Raw genomic sequence first — 15,608 nt, 5'->3', positions numbered from 1 at the left:
ATGAGGGGACAGAAGATAACACAAGTGCAGAAGGCCAACGGCATTATTAAAATACTCTCCTGGAATTTGGCTGGCATTAAAAATAAACAGTTTTGCCCAGATTGGGTTTCTTTTATAGAGAACTGTGATGTCTGCCTATTCCAGGAGACGTGGGCTCGGGAAGACTGTCAGTGGAGAGGCTTTGCCACTTTTAATATACTAGCCACGATGAGGGGTAGGGGGAGACCATCGGGGGGTTTAAGTATCTGGGTGGGCACGCACCTGGGTACTAAAGCTGAGCAGATTGTAACAAACTCTGAGGATGTACAATGTGTCCTATGAACAACGCCAGCAAACACACAAATCACCCTACTTAATATCTATTCTAGGCCAGTGCAGAGCGGGCAGGAGTCTGGAATCGTTGAACATCTGAGACAGTTTATTTTGACCCTCGACCCAGCAGCTGCCCTGATAATAGGGGCCGATTTTAATTGTCAGTTTGAACCCCTAACTAATACAAGCATAGAAGGCCCAGACGAGGAGGATCAGTACTGGCATATACCCGAACCCCAAATTCCCCAAGTCAGAGCATGGACGCCGCTGGCCCTACAAATAAATTTGTTTACTTTGTCATCCTCTTTGAGGGCATGCAACGGGAGGACCGAATCTGATAGTCCCGGTCTGCCCACCTTTAATAGAGAAGGGCAAAATTCAATTCTGGATTACATTATGGTTGAATCCAGAACTTGGGATAGGGTCCTGGACTTTTAGATTTACCAGAGACTAGATAGTGATCATAACGCTCTAGTTATGACTCTTAAACTGACCAGTCACGCGCACACAACAAATTTAAACTATATGAGTAATCGAGTTAAAGTCTTCAAAGGATAAGATCGCACACGAATGTTCTTTCCATTCCTGTTTTAATAAGTATGTGAATGTTTCTCCTGTCAAAGGAGATCCATACAGAAAGAAATCACATACTTATTAAAACAGGAATGGAAAGAACATTCGTGTGCGATCTTATCCTTTGAAGATTTTAACTCGATTACTCATATCGTTTAAATTTGTTGTGCGCTTGACTGGTCAGTTTATTTATCATAAGGGTTAGCCTTCTCACCCTTGGGTTCCAGAGTTATAGGGTTCTCTCTGAACAAGCAGCACCAAACAACATTACCCCATCGTGACTACTCAACCACTACATGTTGTGCGCCATTATTTCTGAACACTGATAACCCTTCGCGTAACTGTAAGCTCTAGTTATGACTCTTAAACCAGGGAGCTTGGGTTTGTCGAACCTGCTACCAGTGCCCAACTCAACTCAAAATGCACTGTTTCTAACTAATAATAGGCGGAGAGTGAAATGGTCCTTCAGTCAGGGCTCTCCAATTAAATTAGCTAGCCTTTATCATCAGGTTTTGCCATATTTAAGAGAAATGGGAGAGGCTGGGTCGGGGGACAGGCCTTTAAAAATACATAAACAACTGTCTTCGAAACTGCGTGAGGTATTCTATCCAGCAGGAACTCGAAGGATGAATCAGGCAACTTCTCATCCCTGGTATACTGCCAATTGCCGAAAGGCCAAGACAGATTTGTTAAGTGCTCTAAAGGCTAAGGAGAAGTCAAAAATTAATCTATGTAGGGGCAAGTATAAGCAGGTTATTCAAACAGAAAAGAAAAACTGGGAAGCTGAAAAATGGGACGATCTCAGGAAAGCCCTTAAGGTAAAAGATTTGAAAACATTTTGGCCAATAGTCAGTACTGGGGGGAGGGAGGGCAGACTGGCGGTAGAACCAAATAGAGCCCCACTAGCTTGGGAAGCTCATTTTGGAGCCTTGTATGCAAATCCGGATGACGACGGCACCTCTACTTCGCTATCAAGCCTCCTCCATGAGTATCGATTGAGGGGGTTTGGGAGATTACTCTATGCGAAGTTGAATTTGCCATTAATTAAAGTTATTGCCAAATAAGGCGCCCGGTTTAGACAAGCTTCCTGGGGATCTATTCCGGTCAGAACCTAAAATCTGGGCCCCATATTTGTGTGCCTTGTTTAACGCCATTTTAATGGGCACGGACCCACCGGATACCTAGCGTGGTGCTGAGATAGTCCCGATTCATAAAAAAGGTTGCCCTCTCTTACCGTCCAATTACAGGCCTATCAGCCTGATTGATACCACCCAAAAACTGATGGGGCGGGATATCTTAGACAGACTCCAGGGCTGGATTGAGGAAAAAGAGATCTTGAGTCCTTTCCAGGCTGGCTTCAGGACGAGCACATCTACTATTGACCAGATATTCAGACTTCAGGTCTTATATTGGAAAACGGTGAGTGTGGAGGGTGGCAGCCTCTACCTCATTTTCGTTGAACTGAGGTCTGCTTTTGATCTGGTCCCTAGGGAAGAATTGTGGAGGGTACTGTACGATCTTGGCATTCCACCTTACCTTTTGGATGTGCTGGTGAGGCTGCATAAGGAGACATATGCACAGGTTAGGTGCGGGAAGCATGGAGAACTGTCAGCACGCTTCCCGGTGAAACAGGGGGTGCGCCAGGGGTGTGTCCTGGCCCCCACCTTATTCTCTCTATATATTAATGGGCTTATAGACCACCTCCTTGGAGCCAAGGATAGTGATGCACCGAGGCTAGTCTCGAGGAGGGTGCCCACGTTGATGTTCGCGGACGACACGTTGCTGTTGTCCAAGACATCAACGGGTATCCAACGTACCCTGGATGGCTTTGCTGAATTCTGTAAAACGAGAGGATTGGAGATCAACTTAAACAAAACTAAATTCATGGTCTTCAACCCCCCCCCCCCTCCCCCTCCCCCTCCCCCCCCCCTCCAGGACGACTCGCCCGAATCCATTTTTGGACGGCATACCCTTTGAGAGAGTGAAGACTTTTGAGTATTTGGGCATCACTCTCTCGGAACATCTGGAATGGGGTACCAAATTAGTAAAGGCATCCCTAAAGTTAACCCAAGTAGCGGGGGGGGGGGGGGGTACTGAAAATGCACAGAGGGTCCAAGTTTAAACCAGCTGCCCCTGTTATTGAAATTTATAAAGCACAGGCCAGGGCGGCCTCCCTCTATGGGGCGGAATTTTGGGGGGCACTATAGGCCTGCCAACCTCATGAAGGTAGAGCATACATTCATGAGGAATTTGGTGGGACTTCCACCTAGTACACCGTTAGTGCCCCTTCGTATGGATCTAGGGTTACTTCCCATTGAGGAGGAAGTGGCCACTCATGTACTGGAGAAGGCTATGGACAGTTCCTGAACTAGCCTCTTATAGAAATGAATTTAGGGAGGTGTGGGTAACCTTGAGTAGTAAAAAAATAACGTGGCTTAGTCATATCAAGGCAGTTAGTAGTAGGTTAGGAAGGCCTGGGCTATGGGAAACTCCAGATGTAGTATGCCCTTCAACAACCAGGGCAGATCTGGTTCAATCTTACAGGCACCATAATCTTTTAACTCTTCATGCAAGTTCCACGATCGGTCGTTTGAGAACTGAGTTTCTTCGAGTAAAAGAGGATTACAAAAAAAGAGGAGTTCCTAGACCTGATCTACCCAGCATTGGCAGGAAATTATACAAGCAGTTAAGGATGGGGACTCTCCCTCTTATGTCGTTTAGTAGCAAATGGGACAGCCAAAAAAATACTGAGTGTCCAGCCTGTAAACATAAGATAGAAACTGAAATTCACGTTTTCTTTATTTGTCCTGCCTATCAAGCACTAAGAAAACGTTGAGTGATTCCGATTTGTAAAAACTTAGGTTTTAGACATTGTCTTCATGCTTTTAGAGTTTTAAAATATGATACCTATCCACCTATTGTTTTTGTTGTCTCGCGCTTTTTAAATGGGACGTGGCATAAACGTAGGAGTGTTTTAAAATGATTATTGCCGATAACTTTATTGGAATGGGATGGCCAAATGTTTCGTTTTAACTTCTCAATAATGTCAAATATATGATGTCTCTGTATTGTTCTATGTTATTTATTAACTCTATTGTTGTTATATGTATGTATTTTATAATGTGCTTTTATGGTCCGTTGAGACCGAAATAAAGTTATCGACTGACTGACTGACATAAAATTACTATAATGAAACATACAAAGAAATTGTATCCAACAATTTTAAATATGATGTACTAAAAAGGAACTACATTTTTTATTCTATACAAGGATTGTGTCACTAATTCAATTAAAATCACCTACTTGTATGAAAAGTGATTATTAAGTGCCAGAGAGGTATGCTGCATAATCTGTGCAACTGTAAGAAACACTGAGTGTGGAAGCTGAATATTATTTGAGCGAAACTAGAGTGAGGCACATTACAATACAGCATTCAGACAAATTCCTGCAGTAAAAAGGTGCATGTAATGTACAAACCATTCCACAGCTCTTTTGTAGGCTACTTACAATTTGACCAATCCAACTAGATAGAAACAATGGGTCACAAACCATTTAGCTAGTGTGTTAAGCTGAACGCCCGGTGCCAGGTAAGTGAGAATTAAAGGGATCATTACGCATTTTTTTGTGGCACCAAAGCAAAGAGAATTAAGTGTAATGAGAATTCTTCAGGTTTAACATTCCACTCACAGGATCATTCACAAAAGAAAACTAGGGCAAAAAACTAAAGAAAAAATACAGAACAAATGAAGGAGGAGGCCAGAGTGTTCACAAAAGATAGAGTTGACAAGGTTTAAGATTCACAGAACAATTCTGCTAGATGTAATAACAACCTCAGAGATTAAGTGAGTTTATGGAAAGATTTGGTGGCATCACCACTACAAACCCTTTTCAATAGCTCACAGTTCAATGGCTAGGCTCTGAAGCACTAAGAAGGCCATGAAGAAGTTCTGAAACACGAATACGACTCACGAGAGAAGCAAGAAACTATGTTATCACAAAGATGTATTTAACTTGTTCCAATATTACAAACTCCTTGAAAGGCCGCACTGAAAATCAATAGTACCATATAAAACAATTACTTACCTTCTGTAACAATATTTCTGGTTCATACCTAATCTTCCCATAGATTTCTCATTTGAAAAATATGCTTCCGGTCATTAGACCGACCGAAAACTGCTTTTCCACAGCAATAGCTCACTAGTGCAACAAAGTGGCGGCATGAGATGTCAGCTGTAACTCTGCCCACCGGACAGGACAACACCGTGTGAGCTGATGTTAGTTCTTGATACTCTTCCACTCCTCAGTACAAAGGACCACCGAGAGAGCATCAATGACAGCAACAATTACCACACATCCCTTTGCATAACTTGTTATCTTATCAGTCACAGCATTAACTCACAGGAGAGGAGGGCAGGCAGTGAGGAATCTGTGGGAATTGTATATATATATACATCTAAACTTTATGTATTCTCCTGAAGTATTGTTAACAAATGTTTATTAAATTATTTATTTAAACATTTATTCACCCAGCGGGTTACTGGCGCTATCAAATTGTCAGTCTACACTGAGGTTTCGCTAGGGAATTGGAGATGGGGGCGCTGTGGTATACTTCAGCTAAGTAGGAAAAAGCCACGTCTTCAGGTCCCTCCTAAAGCTCAGCATGGTTTGGGTTTGTTCTCAGGGTAATTGGTAATTTATTCCAGATTTGTGCTGCCTTTACTGGAAAGGATCTCCCGCCAAGCCTGGTCTTTTTTAAACTAGGCACACAGACCAGGCTTGCTGAAGACGATCTTAAGGACCGTGGGGGTTTATAATAACAGAATTTCTTTTGTAGAGCCCTAGGTCCAATTTCATTCAGGGTTCTGTGCATTATGCACATGGCTTTAACAATACATTTTCCCTTCACCCATAACTAGTGGAGTTCTTTCAGAGTGCCAGACGCCGAGTTGAATCTAGTCGAGTGCAAAGCTAATTTGGCGCCCAACACTTGCATCCTGTTTAGCCTTTTAAACAGATATTCTGAAGCTCTTGTTAAGAGAGAATTCTAGTCTGCAAAAGACTGTACATTGCACTACAAACTTCCTAGTGGGTTGTGGTAAAAGAGGAACGATTTTTCTCAAGTTCCCTCATAAATCCATGGTAGGTAACCACTGTTTTGTTAACATGACCCTTATAAGAAAGTTTTTCGTCAATTTGGACCCCTAGGTTCTGGATTGATTTAGCTGTTTTCAGATCTGTTCCCTTTGCCGACAGCCATAAAATCGCTCGGAAGTTGGTACTGTAATTTTCCCCGGGGAACAGCAAAGAAATTCAGGTTTCCTTCAGTTGAATTTAGGTATATTCCTATTGAGCCAATTAGCCACCTCAGTTAAACAACCGTGAAAGCTTGCAGCTGGGTAGTATTATTAGCTAATGAAATTATTAATTGGATGTCATCAGAGTAGTTTATAAATGAGAACCCAAAGAATTTGACCAAGGTCAGCAGTGGCCGAAGACAAACATTAAACAGAATGGGGCTCAGAGCTGATCACTGTGGTACTCCATGTAAAATGTCTAAGTTCGGACTCTAAAGGGGGAGGGATACTGCCTGAAGTCTTCCAGAAAGATAGTAGTCAAAGTAGTTAAAGGCACCACCTACCCCAATCTCTTTTAATCGATTAAGTAGGATTTGGGGGTTGACAGTGTCAAAACGAAAGATCCAAAAGGACCAGGACTGCCACCTGACCACCATCAACCCACTAGTGTAGTCTCCATGCTGTGGGTTGGTCCGAAGCCCATTTGCTCCGGTTCTAGCGGATTACTGTATTCCAGGAAAGCAGATAGAATTTTACTGATGTACTTCCCTAGGATCTTAACCGGGAATGGGAGCTGGGAAATTGGGCAGTAATTACTGGGGTTGTTAATGCCAGCCAAAGGTTTTTTGTTAAAGCAATGTAGTACCCAGCACCTTCTTTCAGGCAACTGGCACCATTCCTGTAGCTTAAGACCGATACATCTTTTCTAAGGCTGGGAAGAGTTCAATAGCTCTATCCTACCAGATTCTGGTGGGGATATGGTCTAGAGGAGAGCTTGAGGAGATTGATGAAGCTCTCAAGAACACCCAAAGAACCCACTCTTGGGGTATAGTTTATTAGTTGACCCTCAGAAGGGGGACCACTCTTCCATTCGGAATCACAAATATATATTTTGATTGTGATGGATACATCTTCCTGCAGATTCCTCACCTTAACAATGAACCTCAAAGCAATACGCTGCAGGAGATGGGATTGAGTAGTGCAGATTAACCAAGGAGTCATGCAACACAACTTTGGCAAAGTATCCATCACTTTGTGCCTGTACTGTGAGGCAGTAATGTTTACCTAAAGTATGCAAAGATTACCACGTTGACACCCTGTACGTGCCAGCCATCAGAACGCCTCTCTTGCAGTCACAGCCCTAGTGGAATAGGCATTAGTATCCTCTAGAAGGTTTATCTTGGACAAAGCATGGCCAATCCGTATACAGAGAATGACCCAATATGAAATGGTATATTTGGTCACTGCCTTGCCTTTCTTGCCTCCAGCAAAGCCCCAAAAATATATCAATCTACTCTGTCCTCAAGTACGGTTGATATAGTAGGAGGTTGCATGCCTGGGCTCCAGTCTATGGAGCTGCTTGGTGGGATGAGAAGAAAACTGGAAAAGTGAAAGACTAGGCCATGAAATTCAAAAACCACTTTGGAAAAGAAGGTTGGGCTGGGACAGAGAACTACCTTGTCCAGACAGAAAACTTTGAAAGATGTAATAAACAGAAAGCCTGACGTTCCCCAACTGTTTGCCCTTAAATTATTTTCAAAAAAACAGTTTTCAGCAGTAGACATCAAACTTGCTAACTGCACATGGGCTCAATTGGGGATATAATAATACTGATTTGTAAAGAGCATAGCTACTTCTACCGAAGTGTCCCAGCATTATCCAAAAAGGATGTAGTGCTTGTAGGCAAAAAAAATTAACATTGGATAAAAAATCACGTTTTTAATTGTGTCATAAAAAGAACTTTAGAAAGTAGTTTTCAAATTTTTACTGGCAAGGCAATCCAAATTTTAAGAGCCAGAAATTTGGAGGAGGGACCCCAATTCTAGCTTTATACATTTTGGGAACCTGCGCTAACCTAGCACTGTAGGATCTCAGATTTCTAGCAGGGGTGTAAGACACAATCAAAGTCTGGACATAACGTGGGCCTAAAGTCGACAAGGCCTTGTAGCTGTAAGACAAGGCTTTAAATTGAACCCGCTTTTCCATTGCCAGTCAATGAAGTTCTCTTAAGTCAGCCTTTATAGAAGCACGTCTAGTGATATTTAACAGCAAACATGCTGCTGAGTTTTGAATTCTCTGTAACCTGTTAAGTTTTAGGCAATTGTTGTCCATCCAATTTGCCACCTCAAAAAGGCACAGAATCAGCTGAGGGGTAGTTACACTTTGATTTTGGGACAAGCTTATAATTAATTGCTTATCATCTGCATAGGAGATTATGGGGAAGCCAAAGGTCTCTACAATATTGGTTAACGGCTGAATGTAAACATTAAAAAGAGTAGGAGTCAAGGAAGATCCCTCCCCGAGGATCTCCTTGTGGGAATGGGTAGGTCTTAGAGTGGAAAGGTTTTAAAGCTACCTGAAATGTTCTATCTTGTCCAAATGAGGGAAGTCAAAGTAGTGTCTCATTGCCAACACCACACTCCCACAGTCTTTTTTAAAAAGATATTGTTGGAGACCGTGACAAAGGCTGCACTCAGGCCTAACATAATAACTGCCGTTGATCCTCCCTGATCGAGGATTGAACACACATTTTCTGTTCCCAATAATAATGCAGATTCTGTGCCATGGAAGGGCGTAAGTATTGAGACAAATGGAGAAGATTATTAGTTCCTAAAAAACTGGAAAGCTGTTTATTGATATTTTTCCATTATTTTTGTTGAGAAAGGTAGCAAGAAAATTGGATGGTCATTTTCAGGATGTGAAGGATCCATTGTAGATTTATTTTTTTAGTAGCAGACTTACCATTGCATGTTTCCAGCTCTGCGGAACTCAACTTGAAATAAAGGATAAATTCACTAGTTCACATAGAACGAGGAAGATGACTACAGACACATGTTCCAAAATACATGGCCAGGCAGGGGCAATTGGTGACCATGATTTAATAGAATTACAAAGATCTGATATTTTCTTCTTTTGAATGGGATGAAATTTCAATAGGCACAGGATCTCATCATTTGAAAATGACCAGGAGTTAATCTGGGGGCAGATTTTCTCACCTCTGTCAGAAAAATAGCACATATTTTACTGACATTTTGAGAAAAGAAAGCAGCCAGCTCACTGCACCTCTCAGATAAGGGTGGAACCGCAGGAGCGATTGATGACAGTATAGTTAATGACTTGACTATGGAGTAAAGCCCTCTTGATGAGTTGGCAGCATTCTGGATTTTATCCACATTGTATTCTTTACAGATTTGTTGATGGTAGTCGTTTAAAGCTGCCTTATATGTCAGTTTACATGCAGGGTCATCTGCTTTCAGCCATAATCATTGTAAGTTTGTACACATCATTAATAAATCAGCCGGCTGAAGGCTTTAATCTAGATGAACACCACTTGGTTGGAGAAATTTGTTTATCCAAAGCCCCCACAATCCAGCAGTCCACATCTTTATTGGCCTTTTCTACATTTTGGGCCAGAGTAGGTTTAGTATTATCCAAAAGTAGATGGTAAGGTGCCAAATTAGCGCATCGTTCGGACCATAAGGGAGTGGGCGTCAGACCCTTCTCACTTCTCATAATAGTCACTGTCATAGGAACAGTTAGATGATCCAACAATGTCAGAGGAATGAGACACTTGATTTTCCGGTAAAAGAAAACAGGTCTAAAATATGGCCTACTGCGTGAGTTGGACAAAATACTTCAGGGTTGTAAACTTTCCAAGTCTCCAATAATGTTTTCGAAGGTGCGCAAATAGGGTTATTAAAATGTAAATTAATAACTCCTGTATAATAAAATGTAAGTATTCTATAACTAATGGAATAATAATGTCCTTCAATGTACTGTCAAATTTGAAATCGGCTCAGGCGGATGATAAATTAATACTCCTTGAAAAGAGAAATCTTTACCTAATTGAAGCGAAATAGATAATGCTTTGCATCTGGGAATCTTTCAATCTAAGGCACAGCAGTTTGTCCTGCTCTAAAAAATAATTGTGAGCCCACCTCCTCTTTGATCAGCACCTGTCTTGCCCAACTATGGTAAAGTCCTGTGGAGACAGCCTGAATAATATCAGGGGACGAGCCCTCCCTTAGCCCGGTCTCAGTTAAGAATAAAACGTCTGGATAAAAAAAATCCATATCAAAATTAAAGATATCTAATTTGTGTTTTACCATAGGATGTATATAAAATGCAGAGATTCCGTTGTGTAACAAAGAAGTCACAATATTTTCAACATATCTCCCTCTTGGCTACATCCATGAGATGCACACACGGTGTGGGAGGAACTGGGTGCCACGCAAATAACTCTGCACCTGAAAAAGATTTGGTTTCAAGACCAAAAGAACTAAGAGTCATGCCTCCTGGAGTGGTCTGGTCATAGAAGGGCTTGCCTTTGGTGCGCCCTTAGCCTGCCATCTGGAAGGGGCGTGTCTCAGGACGGGAAGTGCACACGAAATCAGGGGGGCCAAAATAATCCAAACTGCAGCCCAGCAACTCCTCTCCCCACTGGGATGACATCAAGAAAGTCGATACAAGATTCAAATTCCACTGAGAGACAATAAACTAAATGGAAGGAAAGAAATGAAGCGAACCTTTAAAAAAAATGTGCCACTATTCCCGATCTTCGTAATAATGGCTGATCAACGAGAAACATAAAAACTGACTGGGAAGCCATTAACTGTAGCCAAAGCAAGTCCCTGTTGTGCAACAAACAGTGCGAAATGCAGGACATCAGAAAGGTATAATTAAAAGCTTCATGACTCACACAACTGCATAAATTAGCCTCACTGACCAGTATAAATAGATTTTGTAGCTGGATTTCTGACAGCCAAGCTAACACCTGCAACTTCATCTAGAAGGCAAAAGGCTATTACCTGGCACCACTCAACCTCAGCTTTTGCAACCATAGTGCCTGGGAACTGCGGATGAGAATCTTACCTTAATGCTGCGATAGACGGTTCATGCTGTGTGAGAAAGGGAAAAGTTGGTTGAATACTGTGTGCCAACAGATTGGTGTACCAGATCCTCCTTGCTAATTCAGATTCTTCTGGAAGAATTTTGCAACCAGGGAAAGCAATGAAAACACATATAGCAGACCTTGAAGGCATCCCCCAAGGGGCAATACAGAAGGAAGTGTATGGCACAAAACTGAGGATGCTTTCCGTTTCATAATTATGGTCTATAACATGGGAGGTATGCCTTCATGGCAAGGTAGACTGACAACAGAACTAGCACATTTAGGTGTAAATTCTGCTCAATGGTGAACCTGCCAACATGCAACTCAGGTGGGCACCAAAGTCCAGCAAGTAGACATCCCTGCCCACGGTAGTCTTTGCCTGTAACATGCTGAATGGACCACCCATGCAGAGATTGTAGATATTCATTCACCAGTGTAGGTCCCAGTGGACTGACAAGAAGATTTGCACCCGAGCAGAGAGACTCCATTGGTGTTGAAGCCTCTGCCACCTCATGCACCTCTGGCATGAAGAGCAAACAGAATGAACTTGGTGATGAGGGCAAGCAGATGTAAGATCTCTAGGATTGGAAAATTACGTTCCCATTTTCTATTATCTTTTGAGTGTGAAATAAGGCCTTCATGTGGCTTGTGTCCATAACTGCCTCAATGGAATGCGGACCTGAACTTTTGGGCATTGACGGATGAAGCCCAAATCATTCAAAATGGTCTTTTTTACGTTGTTTTTTATTAATATTGGTACAATAATCACTGTATACAGTACATTTACACGAGGGTGTGTCACTATACAGACCGAATCTATGTGTGAACAACTAATACAGTTGTGATGTTCTGCAGTTCCACATTTCTAGCAACAATAACTTTTACAGGCTCCAATTGTGGGTCCTTAGCATGTTATCTTTGCATACAGATTTAAACCATGAGTAAGTAGATAAAAACAAATATACATCTCTAAACAATGTACCCCACCGCCTGGAATATCTACACTGAATACCTGCGCTGTTGTGTGCCCTACATCTATGACCCACCGTCCGCGCCATAGCAGCCCGCCTAACTATGACTGCTAGTCGCAGAGCGCACTCTAGCGTCCCGTGCCTTCCACTATATTGTGACCACCGCGCAGGTGGTGTGTGTTGTATATTGTGACCACCACGCAGGTGGTGTGTGTTGTATATTGTGACCACCACGCAGGTGGTGTGTGTTGTATATCGTGACCACCACGCAGGTGGTGTGTGTTGTATATCGTGACCACCACGCAGGTGGTGTGTGTTGTATATCGTGACCACCACGCACGTGGTGTGTGTTGTATATCGTGACCACCACGCACGTGGTGTGTGTTGTATATCGTGACCACCACGCAGGTGGTGTGTGTTGTATATTGTGACCACCACGCAGGTGGTGTGTGTTGGTGCTCGGGGGATCGTTCAGAATAGTCATTGAGTGCCTAAGATGATCTTCGACCAGAGGTGTCGTCCTTCAGCAGCCAGTAAGCACTTTTATGAAAACAGGTCGCCACCACTAATGGTAAAACTATAAACGGATAGTGTTGGGACAGCAAAGAGAACTTCAGGCAAAGACAGGTAAAATTAGAAGACGGAAGTAGGAAGCATGGATATCCAGGGACATCAGACAATTCCCCATATTCAAATTCAGTAAGACTGGGCTCTTAGACAGCTTCTTAAACTTGCGCTTGTTCAGAAGACTGAGAGCCAGGATGTGGCTCATACATTCTTGAGGACTAATAAGTAAAGGAAGTAGATACATGTGCCCTTTTCTTCTACAGGCAGCAAGTCCACAGTCCCTTTGCTCATCATAGCAAAACCTTGTCTCCAGAATTGAGGTGTGTGTCGAAAAGCACGCCCTGGTAGAAGCCGGACAGTGCAGAGAAAGAAAGAGGCGGGAAAGGTAAGGCATAGTAGCCCTTGCAGGTCAAATTAAAGCAAGGGCTGCTGGAGAGGCAATCTGTAAGATTTCAGTTAAAATGTTAGACTGGCCCTTCAGAGGAGAAGGTCAGTTCCAAATCGTCCAGCTTTATGCACCACTGTGGTAAAGGCAGACAATTTCTCTACAGGATGGCCAAAGTGGTAAGGAAAAAGCCTTCTTGGTGAGGTATCCAGGCAACTGGCATTTTGTAAGTCAAGATACAGGCTAGCATTGGACTATGAGGAAACAAGCAGGTTGTGAGACTTCGAGTCATCATCTTCTGCATTGCTATAATCCCAATCAGGCATGTTTATGACAAGGGAGAATGATCAAACAACTCCCCCATCCAAGCAGAATGTGAGGAGGCTGATCATGAAAGCAAGACTTGGCCTTCTTTTTTGTCACCTGGATAATTTATAGCAACTAAAAGGGCAGTGGCAATAACAACTCCTAGTGCTGTGCTGTGATCGGGTCTGTAATCGTGGATGGCATCAGACTGGCAAAAGACAATCCCATGGTCCGGGTTTACATTCAAGGTACCAAGGATGAAGCCTATGATTAGCTCAAGATTTGTCCAATTCTGAGCCGCTAGAGTCACATAGTCCAAAGATGCGGGCCCGTCTATGGGAAGTGGCTCAAACGGTGCTGGAGTCATCCTTAAGATATTAAACATGGACAGATGGAAGGGCCCAACCTTGAAGGGGGAAATAGGGGTAAATGGAGTTTTAGGGGTGAGGGAACGAGGTTTAGGAGAGGGAGCAGCAGCAGATGGAGAACGGAATTTAGGTTGGATCTTTTGCAAATTCACAATTGGCTCCATGGCACAGCACAGCAATGGAGAATAGTATTATGACTCTGAATGGACTGAGGACAGTTTCTTCAACGAAAAATATTTCTCCCTATTGTGATGTTTGGGGAGAGAACTCAGGAGACTTGCCTGTAAGGGAAGGTAAACACTTCGGTGGCTTCCTGCGAGTGTTGGCCAAAAATAACTTCTTGTTCCCAATTTCCTTTGGAGGCATCAGGAAACTCAAGTTTCATACTTCAGAGTCATAGTCAAGGGGAAGACATCACATTCAGATGTCTTGTGGATCCAGTAGACATGCGCTTGCGTCAATTATGATAGGACTAGCCCAGAAAACGACGGTTGAAAGATGATAAATGTCTGTTGATTAAACACCAATAGAGTGCACAAAAACATTGCAATGAAGGACTGAAAAAGTACGGACATCAGAGTGCAAGTTTGCACCATTTATACATCGGTGTTGTCATGTCCTGTTGAAAGAGTCATAGCTGAAGCTGCATAGCCATAGTTGTCAGCGCTGAAGAGCTATTGCTGGGGAATAGGGATTACTCACATGGCCAGGCTGGGAATATGGAGGGAGACTGGGCTGTCAGGACACAAGAGGACTGTTTATGTTTTGAGCTTGATGGTGGCCCACAGAGACATTGTGCGCGAGCTGGGTGGCATTGTGCGTTTCAAGGCTCCCAAATAGGCTAGAGTTACCAGATGCATTGGGATAACTAGGTTTTATGAGAACACTATGGGTTAAAAGTGTTTCACCTAGGCAACTTTCTTGCTGGCAGCAAGCTTAATATCACAGTGAAATTAAAGGGGTTCGGAGAAATGGGGATGAACCAAGGGAATCTGGTGCAGTGTCCAAAATTCGCCCAGTAATTTGTGAATTTTTAGTGGAGTCTCAGGAAATCAACTTGTGATCTCACAGTATCTTCCCAGCCCCCTTGGAATTCCTGATACTCGTGGCACTGGTAAACACTCTCCTCTTCTGAAGAGCGAGAGTTTGAAGGTGGGTAGGCTCAGCCAAATTCTAGCTCACTTGTTGATTTCATGGTGGATGCTTCTATCAAAATCCCACAGCTTTATGCATTATTAATTCAAAGGTATACAGATAGCAAATATAATACATTATTTATTTATTTTGGTAATCTTATTAATGACTTCATAAAACCTTCTAATATATGATTTGTGAGCCAGACTGAGAATAAGTTAATTCCATAGATCTGAATTTTTTGGGTCATCTATTGTTCCAATTGTCAGCATAACCGTGTTTCGCCCAAAAGATGGAGCGCAATCCTAGGGCTTTTTCTAGATTAAGATAACATTCAGGTTCCGAAAGGAACTTGGTGTGGTAATGGAGAGCAAGAAATGAGAAACCTTCATAGCTGAAATTGAAACAAATAACCTAAAAAATTAAAACTTTTTATTTTATTCTGAATACGGCTGACAAATTGTGAGTTAGAATTTTTCATGAAAATAATAAGATTACCAGCAACATCCAATAATTGTTGCCTTGCTATCTCTAAATGCACCCTTATACCTTTGAATTATTAATTCATAAAGCAGTAAGACTTTGGTAAAAGCATCCACAATAGGATTAACTAGAGAACTAACTAGGTTTACCGCCTATACCTAGATGGGATGCACAACCGAACACTGATTCTATGAGTATGAGACTGTGTATTCGGGTGTAGCACTTTAACAAATAAGCTTCTTTTTCCGCATCTAGCCGAATTGTAAGAGACCATCCATGACCTCAAAGACGTTACAATTGGTGATTATCATGGATTTAACTTTG

At 42.4% G+C, this 15,608-nt stretch overlaps 1 protein-coding gene across 2 annotated transcripts in view; it reads right to left on the bottom strand.

Moving 5' to 3' along the window:
* Positions 1-15,608, bottom strand: part of GNAO1 (G protein subunit alpha o1) — a 714,636-nt gene that overhangs the window by 213,964 nt on the left and 485,064 nt on the right. The window lies entirely within an intron of this gene.

The sequence above is a fragment of the Lissotriton helveticus genome, chromosome 12, assembly GCF_964261635.1.
Source record: "Lissotriton helveticus chromosome 12, aLisHel1.1, whole genome shotgun sequence".
Classification (NCBI taxonomy): Eukaryota; Metazoa; Chordata; class Amphibia; order Caudata; family Salamandridae; genus Lissotriton; species Lissotriton helveticus.
Note: the sequence above shows the minus strand (reverse complement) of the source record. Positions and strands in the feature narration are given on the sequence as shown.